This window comes from Nicotiana sylvestris, chromosome 6, assembly GCF_000393655.2.
Source record: "Nicotiana sylvestris chromosome 6, ASM39365v2, whole genome shotgun sequence".
Classification (NCBI taxonomy): domain Eukaryota; kingdom Viridiplantae; phylum Streptophyta; class Magnoliopsida; order Solanales; family Solanaceae; genus Nicotiana; species Nicotiana sylvestris.
In genome coordinates, this window is record NC_091062.1 from 206,518,046 (window position 1) to 206,532,503 (window position 14,458).

Consider the following 14,458-nt stretch of genomic DNA (forward strand, 5'->3'; position numbering starts at 1 on the left):
GCTGTTGTAATTCAACCTTCCCAACAGACTCATTACTTCTGTCTTGTTCTTCGGCGGTAGCAAATCTTGGATAGATTTGATCTTTGACGGATCCAGTTCAATACCTCGCCGACTGACGATGAATCCCAAAAGCTTCCCAGATGGAACACCAAATGCACATTTGGCCGGGTTGAGCTTAATATCATACCTTCGAAGTCTTTGAAAGAACTTCCTTAGGTCTGCTACGTGGTCTTCCTGATGCTTGGACTTTATGATTACATCGTCTACGTACACTTCAATTTCTTTGTGGATTATGTCATAAAACACAGTGGTCATTGCTCTCATGTACGTTGCCCCAGCGTTCTTTAGACCAAAAGGCATTACCTGGTAGCAATAAGTTCCCCATGGCGTAATGAATGCCGTTTTTTCTGCATCTTCTTCATCCATCAGAATCTGATGATATCCAGCATAGCAATCTACAAATGACCCGATCTCACGTTTGGCACAATTATCGATCAAGATATGGATGTTGGGTAAAGGAAAGTTGTCCTTTGGACTTGCCCTGTTCAGGTTACGGTAATCAATGCATACTCTGATCTTTCCATCTTTCTTTGGCACCGACACCACATTAACCAACCAGTCAGGATATCGAGTGACCCGAATAACCTTCGCCTGCAGTTGCTTGGTTACTTCTTCTTTAATTTTCACACTCATATCCGTTTTGAACTTTCTTAACTTTTGCTTGATGGGAAGGCATGCTGGGTCAGTAGGCAATTTGTGAACCACTAGGTTGGTGCTTAAACCCGGCATGTCATCATATGACCATGCAAAAACATCTTTAAATTCAATGAGCACTTTGATTAGTTCCTCCCTGATGTTTGGCTCAATGTGGATACTTATTTTAGTTTCCCTGATTTCATCTGCATCCCCTAAATTGATGGCTTCTGTGTCATTCAAGTTGGGCTTGGATTTCTCCTCAAACTGGCTTAACTCTCGGTTTATCTCCTCAAAAGCCTCATCCTCATCGTATTCCGACTCATCATCATAATCGGCCTCTTGTGCAATTAATTCAGAATTAGATTGATTATTTAGACTGGGTTGAATATCCATTGTGCATGCCATGTCATTAGAATCAGTATAACGAGAACTGTTCAGAAAGACAAGAAAAGGAAAACAAAATTAAAATGACACAAAATAAGGAAAGAAAATTTTACTTCATAAAAATATGGGATAACAGAGTTTCACACTTTGTCAAATACAAAATAGAACTGGATTACAACTCTGGAATAATCCAAAATAACAAAAAAGAAAACTCAGAGCCCACTACCAAGACTCCCTCCTGGTAGGAAGAGGAGCAGCTATCCAATTGTTGACCTTGACCTTAGGACCCACAAACTGTATGTCTGCCTTACTGGAACACTCTCCAGCTTCTATCATGTTGACGTCGGCAAACAATCTTCCAAAGCTTTCATTCAAATCTCCGTTTGGCCCCATCAGAGGTCCAAGAACTTCCGGGACTGGCAACGTTCTGCACCCTGCTTTGACAAATGATCTGGACAGGCATGGGACTGGTTTAGGAAGGACCCAAACTCTTTTCTTCAATTTGCGGGCTCGCTTCACATCCGCTGCGGTAGGCTTGAATCCTAGCCCAAAAGTTTCCAGGTTCTTGGGCAAAGAAACTGGCTGGATCATTCCCTGCAGATCAACCCCCAGACCTTTTCCCGGTACAAACCCATTATTCAACATTTCTGAGGCTATCATGAAGGTCGCAGATGTGATTCTGGGAAGTGGAAAGCCCCCGCCCTCAGGAATTTTGTCCACTGAGACTGCGTCGAAAACCAGATAAACCCATGGGCCCTTATCATCGTCGGTTTCTATGAAGGGCACAATAGCATCGCTGACGGCATGTGTGCCGTCATCCCTATGTACCACAATCTCTTGTCTATCCCATTCAAACTTGACCATTTGATGCAGTGTAGAAGGCACTGCTTTGGCTACATGGATCCAGGGTCGTCCTAATAAAAGATTGTACGACACCGCCACATCTATTACTTGAAATTCCATGGTGAACTCGACCAGACCAATGGTTAATTCCAGTACGATATCACTCACTGTGTTAGTGCCGCCCCCATCAAAACCTCGGATGCACACACTGTTCTTATGGATCCTATCATCCACAACCTTTAGTTTGTTCAAAGTGGCCAAAGGGCAGATATTGGCACTTGACCCATTATCAATTAGTGCTCGAGTGACCACCGATTCTTCGCATTTTACCGTAAGATAGAGTGCTCTGTTGTGTTCAGTACCCTCTACTGGTAATTCATCGTCAGAGAATGTCACTCAGTTTACTTCAAAGATCTTGTGCGCTACTTTCTCCAAATGGTTCACTGAGAGCTTGTCCGGGACATAGGACTCATTCAGAATCTTCATTAAGGCCTGACAGTGATCGTTTGAATGGATTAACAAGGATAGCAACGAAATCTGGGCTGGGGTCTTTCTCAATTGCTCTATAATTGAGTAATCTTGTGCCTTCATCTTCTTCAAAAATTCCTCTGCTTCTTCCTCTGTTACTGGTTTCTTTATTGTTTCAGGATTGACCCTTCTCAATTCTGCGGGAGCAAAACACCTTCCCGATCGAGTTAACCCCTGTGCCTCGCAACCGTCTTCCATAACCTCATTCCCCTTATGCGTCACTGTCACTTGACTGTAACTCCACGACACAGCTTTCTCACTTGTTATCGGCAACTGTATGACCGGCTTGATAACAACTGGTTCCACGTGGACCCCTTTTACTACCAACATTGGTTTGTTTGCTACCCCCTGCAACACTGCTCTGACTGACTTTGGCTTCTTCGCAGTAATAGATGATCCTTTCCCTGCTACCACAAAGGGCTTGTCATATACCTTTCCCGACTGTACCACTGTCTTTCCACCGGTCGACTCTTCATTAGCACTGGCGCGAATCATCATTACCATTTGTGAGGGTGTTTTTGGTTTCCCTCCTTCATGCACTAGTTCGATCATATGGGCTTCATAGTGCACCGGTAACGGAATGTTGGGTGTCTCTGTGCTTGAACCTCGATCCTATTTGTGTCAATAAGATCTTGTATGGCAGTCTTCAACTTCCAACATTTCTCAGTATCATGCCCGGGAGCACCCGAACAATATTCGCAACTTACTGAATGGTTCAGATTTCTGGGAAGGGGATTTGGCAATTTGGTTTCAACAGGACTTAGTAGGCCTATCTACTTCAACTTGTGAAATAGAGTAGTATAGGTTTCTCCCAACGGAGTGAATGTTCTTGGCTTCTGCATCCTTTCGTTCCTGAAAGCCTGATTTCCGCGGAAGCTTGGCCCTGAAGGATTCCTGTAAGCCCTCGGTGGTGGATATGTGTTTTTTGAAGGTATATATGTGTTTTGTGGAGGTATATATGTATGTTGGGTAGTAGGTACACGCCATTGCGGACGAGCCGGAGGCTGGGTGTAAGTTTGGGCGTGATGGACGGAAAAATGTTGTTCTTGTGGTGGGTAGTAGGGTTGTGGAGGGTTGTATGGATTGGGTGGGTAGTTTAGATGATGGGGTCTGGGTTGGTAATGAGGGGAAGGACCTTTAGATCTAGACCAATTGCCTGCCTCTATTGTCGTGACCTCCTCTCTCCTTTTCTTTCCGAACACACCTCCCGTGCCGCTCTGAATGGCCTGAGTTGTTGCCTTAATTGCCGAGTAACTCAGGATCTTATTGGACTTAAGTCCCTCTTCTATCATACCTCCCATCTTCACCACTTCATTGAAGGATTTGCCAACTGACGTCACCAAGTGACCGAAGTAAGTCGGCTCTGGAGTTTGTAGAAAGTAATCTACCATTTCTCCCTCTCTCATTGGAGGATCAACTTTGGCTGCCTGTTCTCTCCATCGGAACCCAAATTCCCTGAAGCTCTCTCCGGGTTTCTTCTCAAGCTTTAGCAATGTGAGACGGTCTGGGACTATCTCAAGGTTGTATTGGAAGTGTCCTGCGAAAGCCTGTGCCAAGTCATCCCAGGTGTACCACCTGCTAGGATCTTGTCTTGTATACCACTCCAGTGCCGACCCGCTTAAACTCTAGCCAAAGTAAGCTATCAGTAGCTCATTTTTTCCCCCTGCTCCCCTCATTTTGCTGCAAAAACCCCGCAGATGTGCCATAGGATCGCCATGCCCTTCGTACAAATCGAACTTGGGCATCTTGAACCCTACTGGTAATTGGACATCAGGGAAAGGGCATAGATCCTTGTATGCCACGCTGACCTGGTTTCCTAACCCGTGTATGTTCTTGAAGGACTGCTCCAGGCTTTTAAATTTCCGCATCACCTCATCTTGCTCTGGGCTCTTCGCTGACTTTTCAATCTCCGCCGGGACCTCAAAGTGGGGATTACAGGTATGTGGCTCGGGTGCTTTGAATGTGAGTTCAGGGGGGTAATATTGTGTGTCGTGATCCTGAAACAGCGGCTCACTGGATGATCTGTGCAATGGGGCTGGGGGAGGCGCTACAAAGATGGGAACATTTGGTGGAGGAGGGTTTTGACTGGGTGATGGAGCTTGGGGATCATAGGACTCTCTTCCCTGATAGTAGTGATGGCCTGGGAAACTCGTTGAAGGGCCGGTGGAGGGGTATTCCGGTGTGTTTACTGGTTGGAGGGTAGGAGTAACGGGTAGTTCCTGCCCTTTCTGGGCTCTAGCTAAGGCTATCTGCATTTCATTCATTTCTAGCCTCATTTTTTCCATTTTCTCCAAGGCTTCTTTCAATATTTGATTTGCCGTTTTTTATGAATCCACACTGTTGTCTGAACCAGTCATGCTTTCTGGAACGGGACCCTTCGATCTTGTATGGTAAGGGTAATTTTCCAGGACATTCTAACGAGCTAACTCTTTTTCTTTGATATAGAAAAGAAAACTTGTTAGCGTTAGAATTAACACATATGGTCATTTCACATTTGGAGAATGCAATGTTCCTAGGCAATTTAACCATTTCTAGCATGTGTTTGCTTGGATTGCATGCGTCATTCCGGCTTACCCTTTCCTTTTATTGAATTCTTTTATTTATAACAATTCTTTTAGTGATGGTCGAATCTTATGTGGATTGCCTACGTATCATGTCCCCGCATGAATCAGACCGAGCGTAGTTCTGTGCCATAAGTAAAATAAAGACCCAATTTTACTTTTTATTACCCAACTATGCTATTACAAGCCATCATTTGAAAGAAAAACAAACGAAAATACAGACTCCATACGTTTTAAGAATGTTTGAAGAGAATATAAGGGTAGACAACAGACTCTTGAAGAACAAACAAGTGCAAGATTGAACTAGGGATACATTAAAGCCTTGAATTTTGGTGCCCGCGAGGCATCGTTCGGCCTTTCCGCGGGCTTTGGTGCCAGGCCTCTTTGCAAGCTTTTTAATTCCTCCATGATCTGGTGGACATAACCCATGACTGAGGCAAATAGGATATCACGGGGCATTTCTTCACATGTTAGGCACTTCGTGGTGATGTAGCGCCCAATCTCATTGATCCTACCCCTAATTCTATCCCTTTCTATGCACAACTGTTCTATTCGTTGAGTCTTTAGTCCCAATATTCGAGTATTGTCAATGAGCTGATCTTGGAACTTTTCCATTTGTTCTTCCATTCGGGCTATTGACTCATAGCAGCGTTCCCTATCTGTTCTAGCATCCTGGGCTTGTTTAAGGACCCGATCATTGAGAGTGGAATTCATTTCTCTCAATGTTGTAACACTCATTTCGTAATCCCTTTTCACTTGCCAAAGGTGCTTTTTCCGTGCTGCTGTAACTTTTGCCCACCTGGCCCGCATTCTTGCTATACAATCCTTGGATCTCTCCAAGTCTTCTCGGCTTTTGCTGACTTGATTTCTCAATTCTGCTATCAACCTTTCATCAGAGCGACGTTTCTGTCGGTCGCTATTACTCTTACTGACTTGGAGAATTTGGGCTTTCAGTGCCTGGTTTTCTTTGGCTAATTTGTTCATTTCACCCTGCTCCGAGGCTACTTGCACGTTCTTTTCAAACATAAGCCTTTCAACTTGTCGCTTCAGCTTTCCGATTTCGGCCCGGTAACCTTCCTCTCTCACTAACCAGCCCCACTGTTCCTGCGAATCAATCGTAAATTGTTGGACGTGAGCTCTTTTAGCAGGTCTCTGACGAATCTGGAACCTTTTCCCAAACCAAACATCGTACTTTGGGTCTACCTCACCCTTAGCCAGTTCTCGAACCATAGTCTTGGGCTCAAGGAATCTACATTCGTGCCACAGCTTTCTAATTTTTCCTTCGGGGAACACGACTCCTGAACTCAACTCAATGGCGTGCTTCCTTAGATCCTCATCAGTGGGAATTACCTGAAATCTTCCTAGTTGGCGCAGTACCCGATGAGGAGCATATGGTTGGATACTGCGAACTCCCATCAAAAGAATATGACATTCCTCGGCCTCCATGTATATTACCTCAGTATCAGGCAACCACCCAAATGCCCATTCAATTTGGTCGTCTGTTGTTGTCCTTAATCGTGCAAGCCATGCTTCGACACCTTCAGGGAATACAACGCCTGTCATCCGTTTCTCAAAACCACTGATACAATTTTGTTCGGTCAACCCGTGATTCATGTATCCTACTCGGTGACAAAGGTGTTCTTGCATCCACAGCTGGAGTAACAGATTGCATCCTTGGAAGAAATTGCCTCCTTCTCGGCATATAGTTAAGGCTCGGTAGATTTCGGACAAAACCAAAGGGACCACAGTACTGTTAGTTTTCTTGATTGCAACATCAGCCATCCCTACAAGGCCTATCTCTATTTTCTTATCTTTGCGTGGACAAACCACGACCCCCAGAAATGCTGTTATGAATGCCAAAGTACGTCTCGCCTCCCACTTGTTCCTGTTTCCAGCATGAGTTAATCCGAGATTCGGCTCTTCAAAACCTCGAGGAACACCATACCGTTGATATAAGAATTGGAGAGCACAACACCCTTTCGACAAGTCATCATTTTGCACCTTCCGACTGATATTTAGCAAATCCAAAAACCCATGCGGAGATATCGGTCTTGGTGAAAGCAAGTATTGCCCCCTTAATTTTCCATTCATTCCCGCATATCCTGCGATTTCTTCTAGCGTAGGTGAAAGTTCAAAGTCGACAAAACAGAATACATTGCGGGTTGGATCCCAGACGGTATTAGAGCCTCGATGATATCTGTCCTTGGCTTGATATTCAACAGATCGACAAAACCTCCCAAAACTCTTTCCACTATCTTTTTACTATCATTTTCCATATCATTCCACCACATGTGGAGTTGCAAAGGGACCTCGCTACAGACTGAGAACGGTTCATTTTGACTTGTGCTCATCCTGCACATTTATTATGGTGATTAAAGAAGGAAAATTTTTTATTTGACTCAAAAACTATCTATATCCTTAATGACTCGGCTTTCAAATAATTTTGAAAACAAAGCATATTAAAATAAAAGACTCATTCCTACACACTTTCTGCTTTTTAGGTAAACAAACAATTTTAAAAATAAAAAAATATATATATTTTTTCAAAATTTCGGCAGTGTTCCGACAGTACTCGGACACTGTTTTTTTCTAAATTAATCATCTAACTCTCCACTTGCTATTTTTCTCTCTTTTTTTATTTTTTTTTTATTTTATTTTATTATTACTTTTTTTTTTAACATTCCCGAGATTCAGAAGCCGGTCAACATGCAAGACCGAGCAAATAAATGCACATAAAACAAATAAGATGCATCAGGATGGTCTTTATTTTAGGTTGCTAGTCCTAGACGGACCCAACCCCTGTGTTGAGTCCCCTAAGTCAAAATGCACATGATGCAAATAAGCGTTCCTATTAGGGATCCGGCATGAGGTTGAGTTATTCTAGGTTCAGAACCTGGGTGTTTGTTCTAGACCTGGCTTACCCGAGCGGATAGCTCGAGCCGAGGGGGAGGCAGCGTACCGGGAATACAGAAGCTTCACCGGCTTTGCAACTTATCCAACCTCGTTCTAAATTGGGAATTAGACACTATACAGAAAATAAGTCACACGAGGTGCACCCTTCTTCATGATTTAGAAGACTCAGAGAGGAGATGGGTTTCGGCATAGTTTATATACAGTTCACATTATATCAAAGCGGTAAAAGCAGTCAATTAGCACATTAAGCATAGATCATGTAACAAAATCAGATAAAACCAAATATAACAATTTATATAAGCTCGAATTTCTAACCCTGAACCAGTGGTTCTGGGTTATTTTTCCCCAGCAGAGTCGCCAGAGCTGTCACACCTCCTTTTTCCGCCCCCGCGAGGAGCGTAGGAGTTTTTCCAATTAAAGGACAATCGAAACGAGATTTGTTTGTTTATTTCAGAGTCGCCACTTGGGAGATTTAGGGTGTCCCAAGTCACCAATTTAATCTCGAATCGAGGAAAAGAATGACCCCATATTACGGTCCGCGAACCAGAAATCCGGATAAGGAATTCTGTTAACCCGGGAGAAGGTGTTAGGCATTCCCGAGTTCCGTGTTTCTAGCACGGTCGCTCAACTATCATGTTTAGCTTATTTATCTGATTTTAATACATGGCGTAGCTCATGTGCCGATTTTAACTTTAACCGCTTTTATGAAAATTGAACGTCGTCTGGGACATGTCTTTGGATTGCGCCGCATGAAATGAACCCGCAATCCTAAACACATCTGATTTGACGTTTTGGGATTTGAATTTGGATCGCATGAAATGCACACCCGATTTTAAGAAGGTGAGATTATTAAGCACGCGCCTAAAGAGACTATCGTGTTATTATTTTGGGGAAAAGGCCATGAAATTCGCTAAGCGGCCGATCCCGAGTTCTAAGTAATTAATATATACATTTGTGAGGGCCCCGCAATTTGTAATTTTTTTTTTGGCGAGGCACGCCTTATTTATTTTAAAGGGTAATTTTAGAGTGACTCCATTCTGCTAATTAAATTTGTCTCTAAAGATGAAAGAGAAAGGTCCTAATTAATTACATGCTTAAACGGGCCGTTGTTTATTATTTACTAACTTACGACCATTGTTGACAAAAAATAAACATCACCAAAATTGAAATTGTAAATAAAGTACAAAATTGACAAGTAGTATTTTTCGAAAGAAACTAAACATCTTATAACTATCCTAAGCCCATTTTTGTTAAATGAACAAACCATGGGTATTAATTACTTACAAATATTGGCAACTAGAATTAATCTTAATTACTAATGCTCTTTTGAAAAAATATTGAACTCCAATATTAGCTCATTATTTACTCGACTCATGCCTATTGAATTAATGTTCTTAGCCTTGCTATATTGATTCACTCTTCAAATATGCTAAACCCGCTAATTCTACAAGTTAAGGATCCCCATGTTTGCCTAAAATTTGCGGGTCTTTGTTACTTAAAGATTCAACAACTACAAAATTGCGAATTACTTCTATTCCTATGTCTGCGAGTTCAAAGCTAGATTTTTGTTAACCGACCAATATCAAATTGATATCCTACATGCATTATTTACCAAAATGATTTCGAACTAAAGTATTTGATAACACGCATTAACAAAACTGACATTATTTAACTATGAAACTCACGCGAGACTTACAAGTTCAAAAAAAAACCTACATCTTACTCAAATTGAACAAACATATTATACTAATTGATGCTCATACCTTTTCAAAGAATTCAGTTCCACAATCTAATGTTACTTATCAATTATTGCTAATAAAATGATCTTATAAAAGAAACAATCCTACTTATACAAATGTCTAACATTTATTTAATAAAAAACACATAATTAAAGTCTATCTAAGATACAAATCTTCTATAACTAATCATGCTAAAATTCTACCATCTCATTTCATCTTCAAAGCGTACATCAAAATGGTTTGTAGAAGTGTACCTGGTATGGACACAAGAAGAAAAGAGGAAGATCAGCAGGAAGTGTGCAACAACAACAATGCAACAGTAACAGTGCAGGAATACACAGAATAGCTCCGTAACAAATAGCAGCAGAAACTCAAGAGCCAGATTCAGATACCAAATAGAAAACTTGAAAACCAAATAGAAACCCAGAAATTCAAACGAAACAACACTCCAACTAAAAGAAAAACCAGGAAAGCCAATCCGAAAATCAGTAGTACCCAATGCAAACAGGAAGCAGTAATAGAATTCTGATTTTCAGCGGTAAAGAAAGGCTTCACTTTTAGTCTTTAACTCTCAAAGAATCAATTTTTAGTTCTGAAAAATCAATTCTTTCTTAATTTAAACTCTGAAAAATTTTCTTTTCTGTTTCAGAATCTTTTCCCTCTAATTCTCTTCTCAAATCAGTTAGCAATCCCCTTTTATATAAATCTGCCCCCCCCCCTCCTTTTTCCAGATTAGTGCCCGACCCTATTCCTTATTTAAATCAGAAGTTTCCACTACAATTCCACTAAGGAAAGATTTTCCTTAATTTCAGCCCCTCCACTCCCTTTGGTTCCCCATTCCCAAATTAATTAATATCCCACTAGTAAAACACTAACACTAAAATATTATTCCAACTGTTTCATTCCTAAATCACCCCTGAAACCCCTTAATATTACTGCCCTCATAACACAAACACTACTTCATTACAGCTTTTAAATCTGAAATTTTGTTTAATCTAATAGTTATCTAAGATTACTTCTGGCCAACAGCTATAACCAATTCAGATTATTCAACTCAAACAACATTTCACACTAGGACTCAAATCAGATTGAGTAGCATCAGAATAGGGATCAAGAAATAGCTATATTGGATTAACTAGAATAACAATTGTCATATATATACAAATCCTAGATACATAACATTGTAAACACTTTGAATGGAAATATATGCAAAAGATGGTGAATAATTAAGAGAAAAAGGATCAAACACAACACACATGAGACCACTCGGACACTATTATCAACAGGATGCCAAGTGACTCAAATTATATGAACGACCTATTCAATTAATCGATTATATATTATAATTGACACTTAAACAAATCAGTAACAAAGCAACTATCAAACAGTGTTATTGACGAACTTATAGACTAACGGGGAATTAATTAAGCGACGCAATTTAGGACTCGATTTCACAATCTATAACACATACAGTTAAGGCGACTATAAATAATAGACAGAATCAGACCAAATAAAAGGTCCTTTGAATATGAATAGAGTCAATTTGACTAAAAGCAATCAAAATCAACACAGTAAATAAACAGATACGTAAATAATGAAAACAAACACGAAGGAAAGAAAGAAAATACCTCATAATACCCGGACTATACGGACTTAGTCATCGAAATTCTGATTCGGACAATTTGAGGTCGAACAGACCTTAGTCGAAGTGTTCTCAACTGAAAACACTTCGATTAAGGTCGATTAGACCTCAACCTTCTATTCAATTTGGGCAGATTCCATGATTTGGGATTTTTAGGGTTCTTGAAGGTCTAATTTGGGGCTTGATCACTTCTGGTCAGATTCGAACCAAACCAAGTTCGGTTTGGTTACAAGTGAGATCAGGAGAGTGACTGGTGGGATTTTGGGGTACATTAGGGTAGTTTTAGGTTTTGCTCGAATCTTCGAATGAAGATTCGAGCAGTTCCAGGGAGATTCGACCTAAACTACTACCGGATCCATAACGAGGATGGTCAGGAGAAACCATGGTGTTGATTTGAAAGCCATCGGAGAAAGTTGGGTTTTCAGACCAAACTTTGATCGAATATTGGAGATGTTGAGGCCTGATTCGAGGGAAACTAACATCAGATCTGGAAAGAGGATGTCGTGGGGAAGCTATGGTATTAAGATGGGGTCATTTGGACCACCAGAACCGCCGTGAGGCGATTTCCGATGGGCGGTGCACGGTGGCTAACGGTGGAGGTTCATCTGGTCTATAAACCTTAGAGATGAAGGTGGAATTAGGGGTATGGCCTAGGGGGTGTGGGGGTGATGGGTTAGGCTTATATACAAGGGGAAAGATTAAATCCTGGCCGTTTGATCAATTGAGATCAATGGCCTGGATTAATTTATTTAAACAAACGGTGTCGTTTGGTCTCTTTCGAGAGACTGGGTTCACCGAGTAAAGTGGATTGGGTTGTGGAATCGGGTTTGGTCAAAGCTCTGGGAGCCATTGGATCAGAAACAACGAACGGCCCTGATCAAATTCAACCATACGGCGTCGTATTGTTTGTCTTTGAAATTAACTGACCGGGCACCATCAAACGGCATAGTATTTGCCCTATACTACGTCGTTTGATGGTCTTTGGGTTGACAGACCTGGGCCGGGTAAATGCTTTGTTTTGGGCCTGATTTTTTTGTCAATTAAAATGGCCTAGTCCAATTTTCTTCCTATTTTTGTTCTTTTCTTCATTTTCACTAATTAATAAAACCAATTAAAAATTAATTAAAATCCTCATTAATTCCTAATAAGTATTATCACATAATATTAAACACTAATTAGAAGTAATCTCACAATTAGACATTAAACGCCGAAGAAATTATATAAAAATATAAAAATCCTAAATGTATTTTTGTATATATATATATATATTTTTTTTATTTTATATAAGCCCATGATTAATTAATTCTAAAACGCCACATTATTTCCTAGCTGCATATGCACCTACATTACTATTTTTTTTTTGTATTTTTCCCTATTTAAAATAAAATAAACATGCACAAATAAAATGCCACGAAAAATTCAAAATTGCATACAAAGAAAAATTATTTGTGATTTCTTTTGGAGTAGTTCTTGTGAGGTAAAAATCACGTGCTCACAGCGCCAAACACAACTTTTCAATTGGCGAATAATTCAACTCGTTAGGTGTCATCATCCTGCTCAAGTAGTACAGAGAGTTTTCTTTCCCCTCACTATTTTCTTGGGTCAACAGTGCTCCAACAGACCTTTACTGCGCCGCAATGTATAGTATCAACGACTTTCCAGGTATAGGAGCTGCTAAAACCGGAGGCTTCATCAAGTAGGTTTTGATACTTTCGAAGGCATTGCTACAAACTTGGTCCCACTTGAAAGGAACGCCTTTCTTCATGAGGCGACTAAACGGTTGGCACCTCCCAGCCAGGTTTGATATGAATCTGATAAGGTATGCTAGCTTTCCTTGCAGACTTTTTAATTCATGGATATTTCGAGGCTCAGGCATTTTCAAAATGGCATCCACTTTGGCTTGATCAATTTCGATCCCTCGATGTCGGACAATGAAACCAAGGAACTTTCTAGAAGTAACTCCAAAGGCACATTTCAACGGATTCATCCTAAGTTGGTACCTCCGGAGCAATTCAAATACCATCCTCAAGTCTTTCATGTGGTCTCCCTTCTCTCTTGATTTCACCACCAAGTCGTCAACATAGCATTCGACATTCTTGTGGAGAAAATCGTTGAAAATATTTTGCATAGCCCTTTGGTAAGTAGCACCAGTATTCTTCAAGCCAAAAGGCATTACCTTGTAGCAATAAATACCCTTGGGGGTGCGAAACGCAGTAAGCTCTTCATCTTTTGGTGCCATGCGAATTTAGTTATAGTCCGACGAACCGTCCATGATAGACATTACCTCGTAACAAGTAGTAGCATCGATCATCAGCTCTGGAATAGGAAGTGGGAATTCATCTTTGGGACATGCATTATTGAGGTCCCTGAAGTCGACGCATACTCGAATCTGGCCATTCTTCTTCCTTACAGGGACAATACTTGAAACCCATATTGGGTATTTAACTTCCCGAATAAATCCAGCTTCAATGAGCTTGTTAACTTCAGTTTCAATCAGGGGAACCAAGTCCGGCCTAAAACGCCTTTGAGCTTGTTTAACAGGGCGAGCACCATTTCTGACTGCAAGGTGATGGACTGCTACTTTCGGGTCCAAGCCAGGCATCTCTTTGTAACTCCAAGCAAAGACATCCCTGAATTCTTTGAGTAACTCAATATAAGTTCTCTCTTCATCAGCTTCTAGTAAAGCACTTAGGTAGGTGGGTCTTGGTTCCTCATCGGTGCCAAGGTTAACTTCTTTTAAGGCATCAACTGTCGTCTTCACTCCTTCTTCAAGTTCAGGTGGAGCATCTTTTGCATCTTCATCTTCTTGAGGGTCCCCATCATTGAAGGATATGTGATAACACAACGAAACATCCTCCAATTCCACATTATCTTCCATCGAAGACGAAACACCATTCTCGCCTTGTACAGTGATATGATACGAAGAACCTACACTTTTTTCACCTTCGTTACGTTCCTTAGTGTAGACCATGGTATATGGCTTTACCTTCAGTACTTCTTCACATGAAACCATCAGTTTTGTTTGTCACCTCATTCTGGAAGGAACCAAACTTTGGAAATCCTTAGAAATCTCCTGAATTTTGGGTGAAGCGGGTGTTGTTGTATTTCGATGATTTCTCTGGAATTTATTCCCCTTCTTTAATGGACCCAAT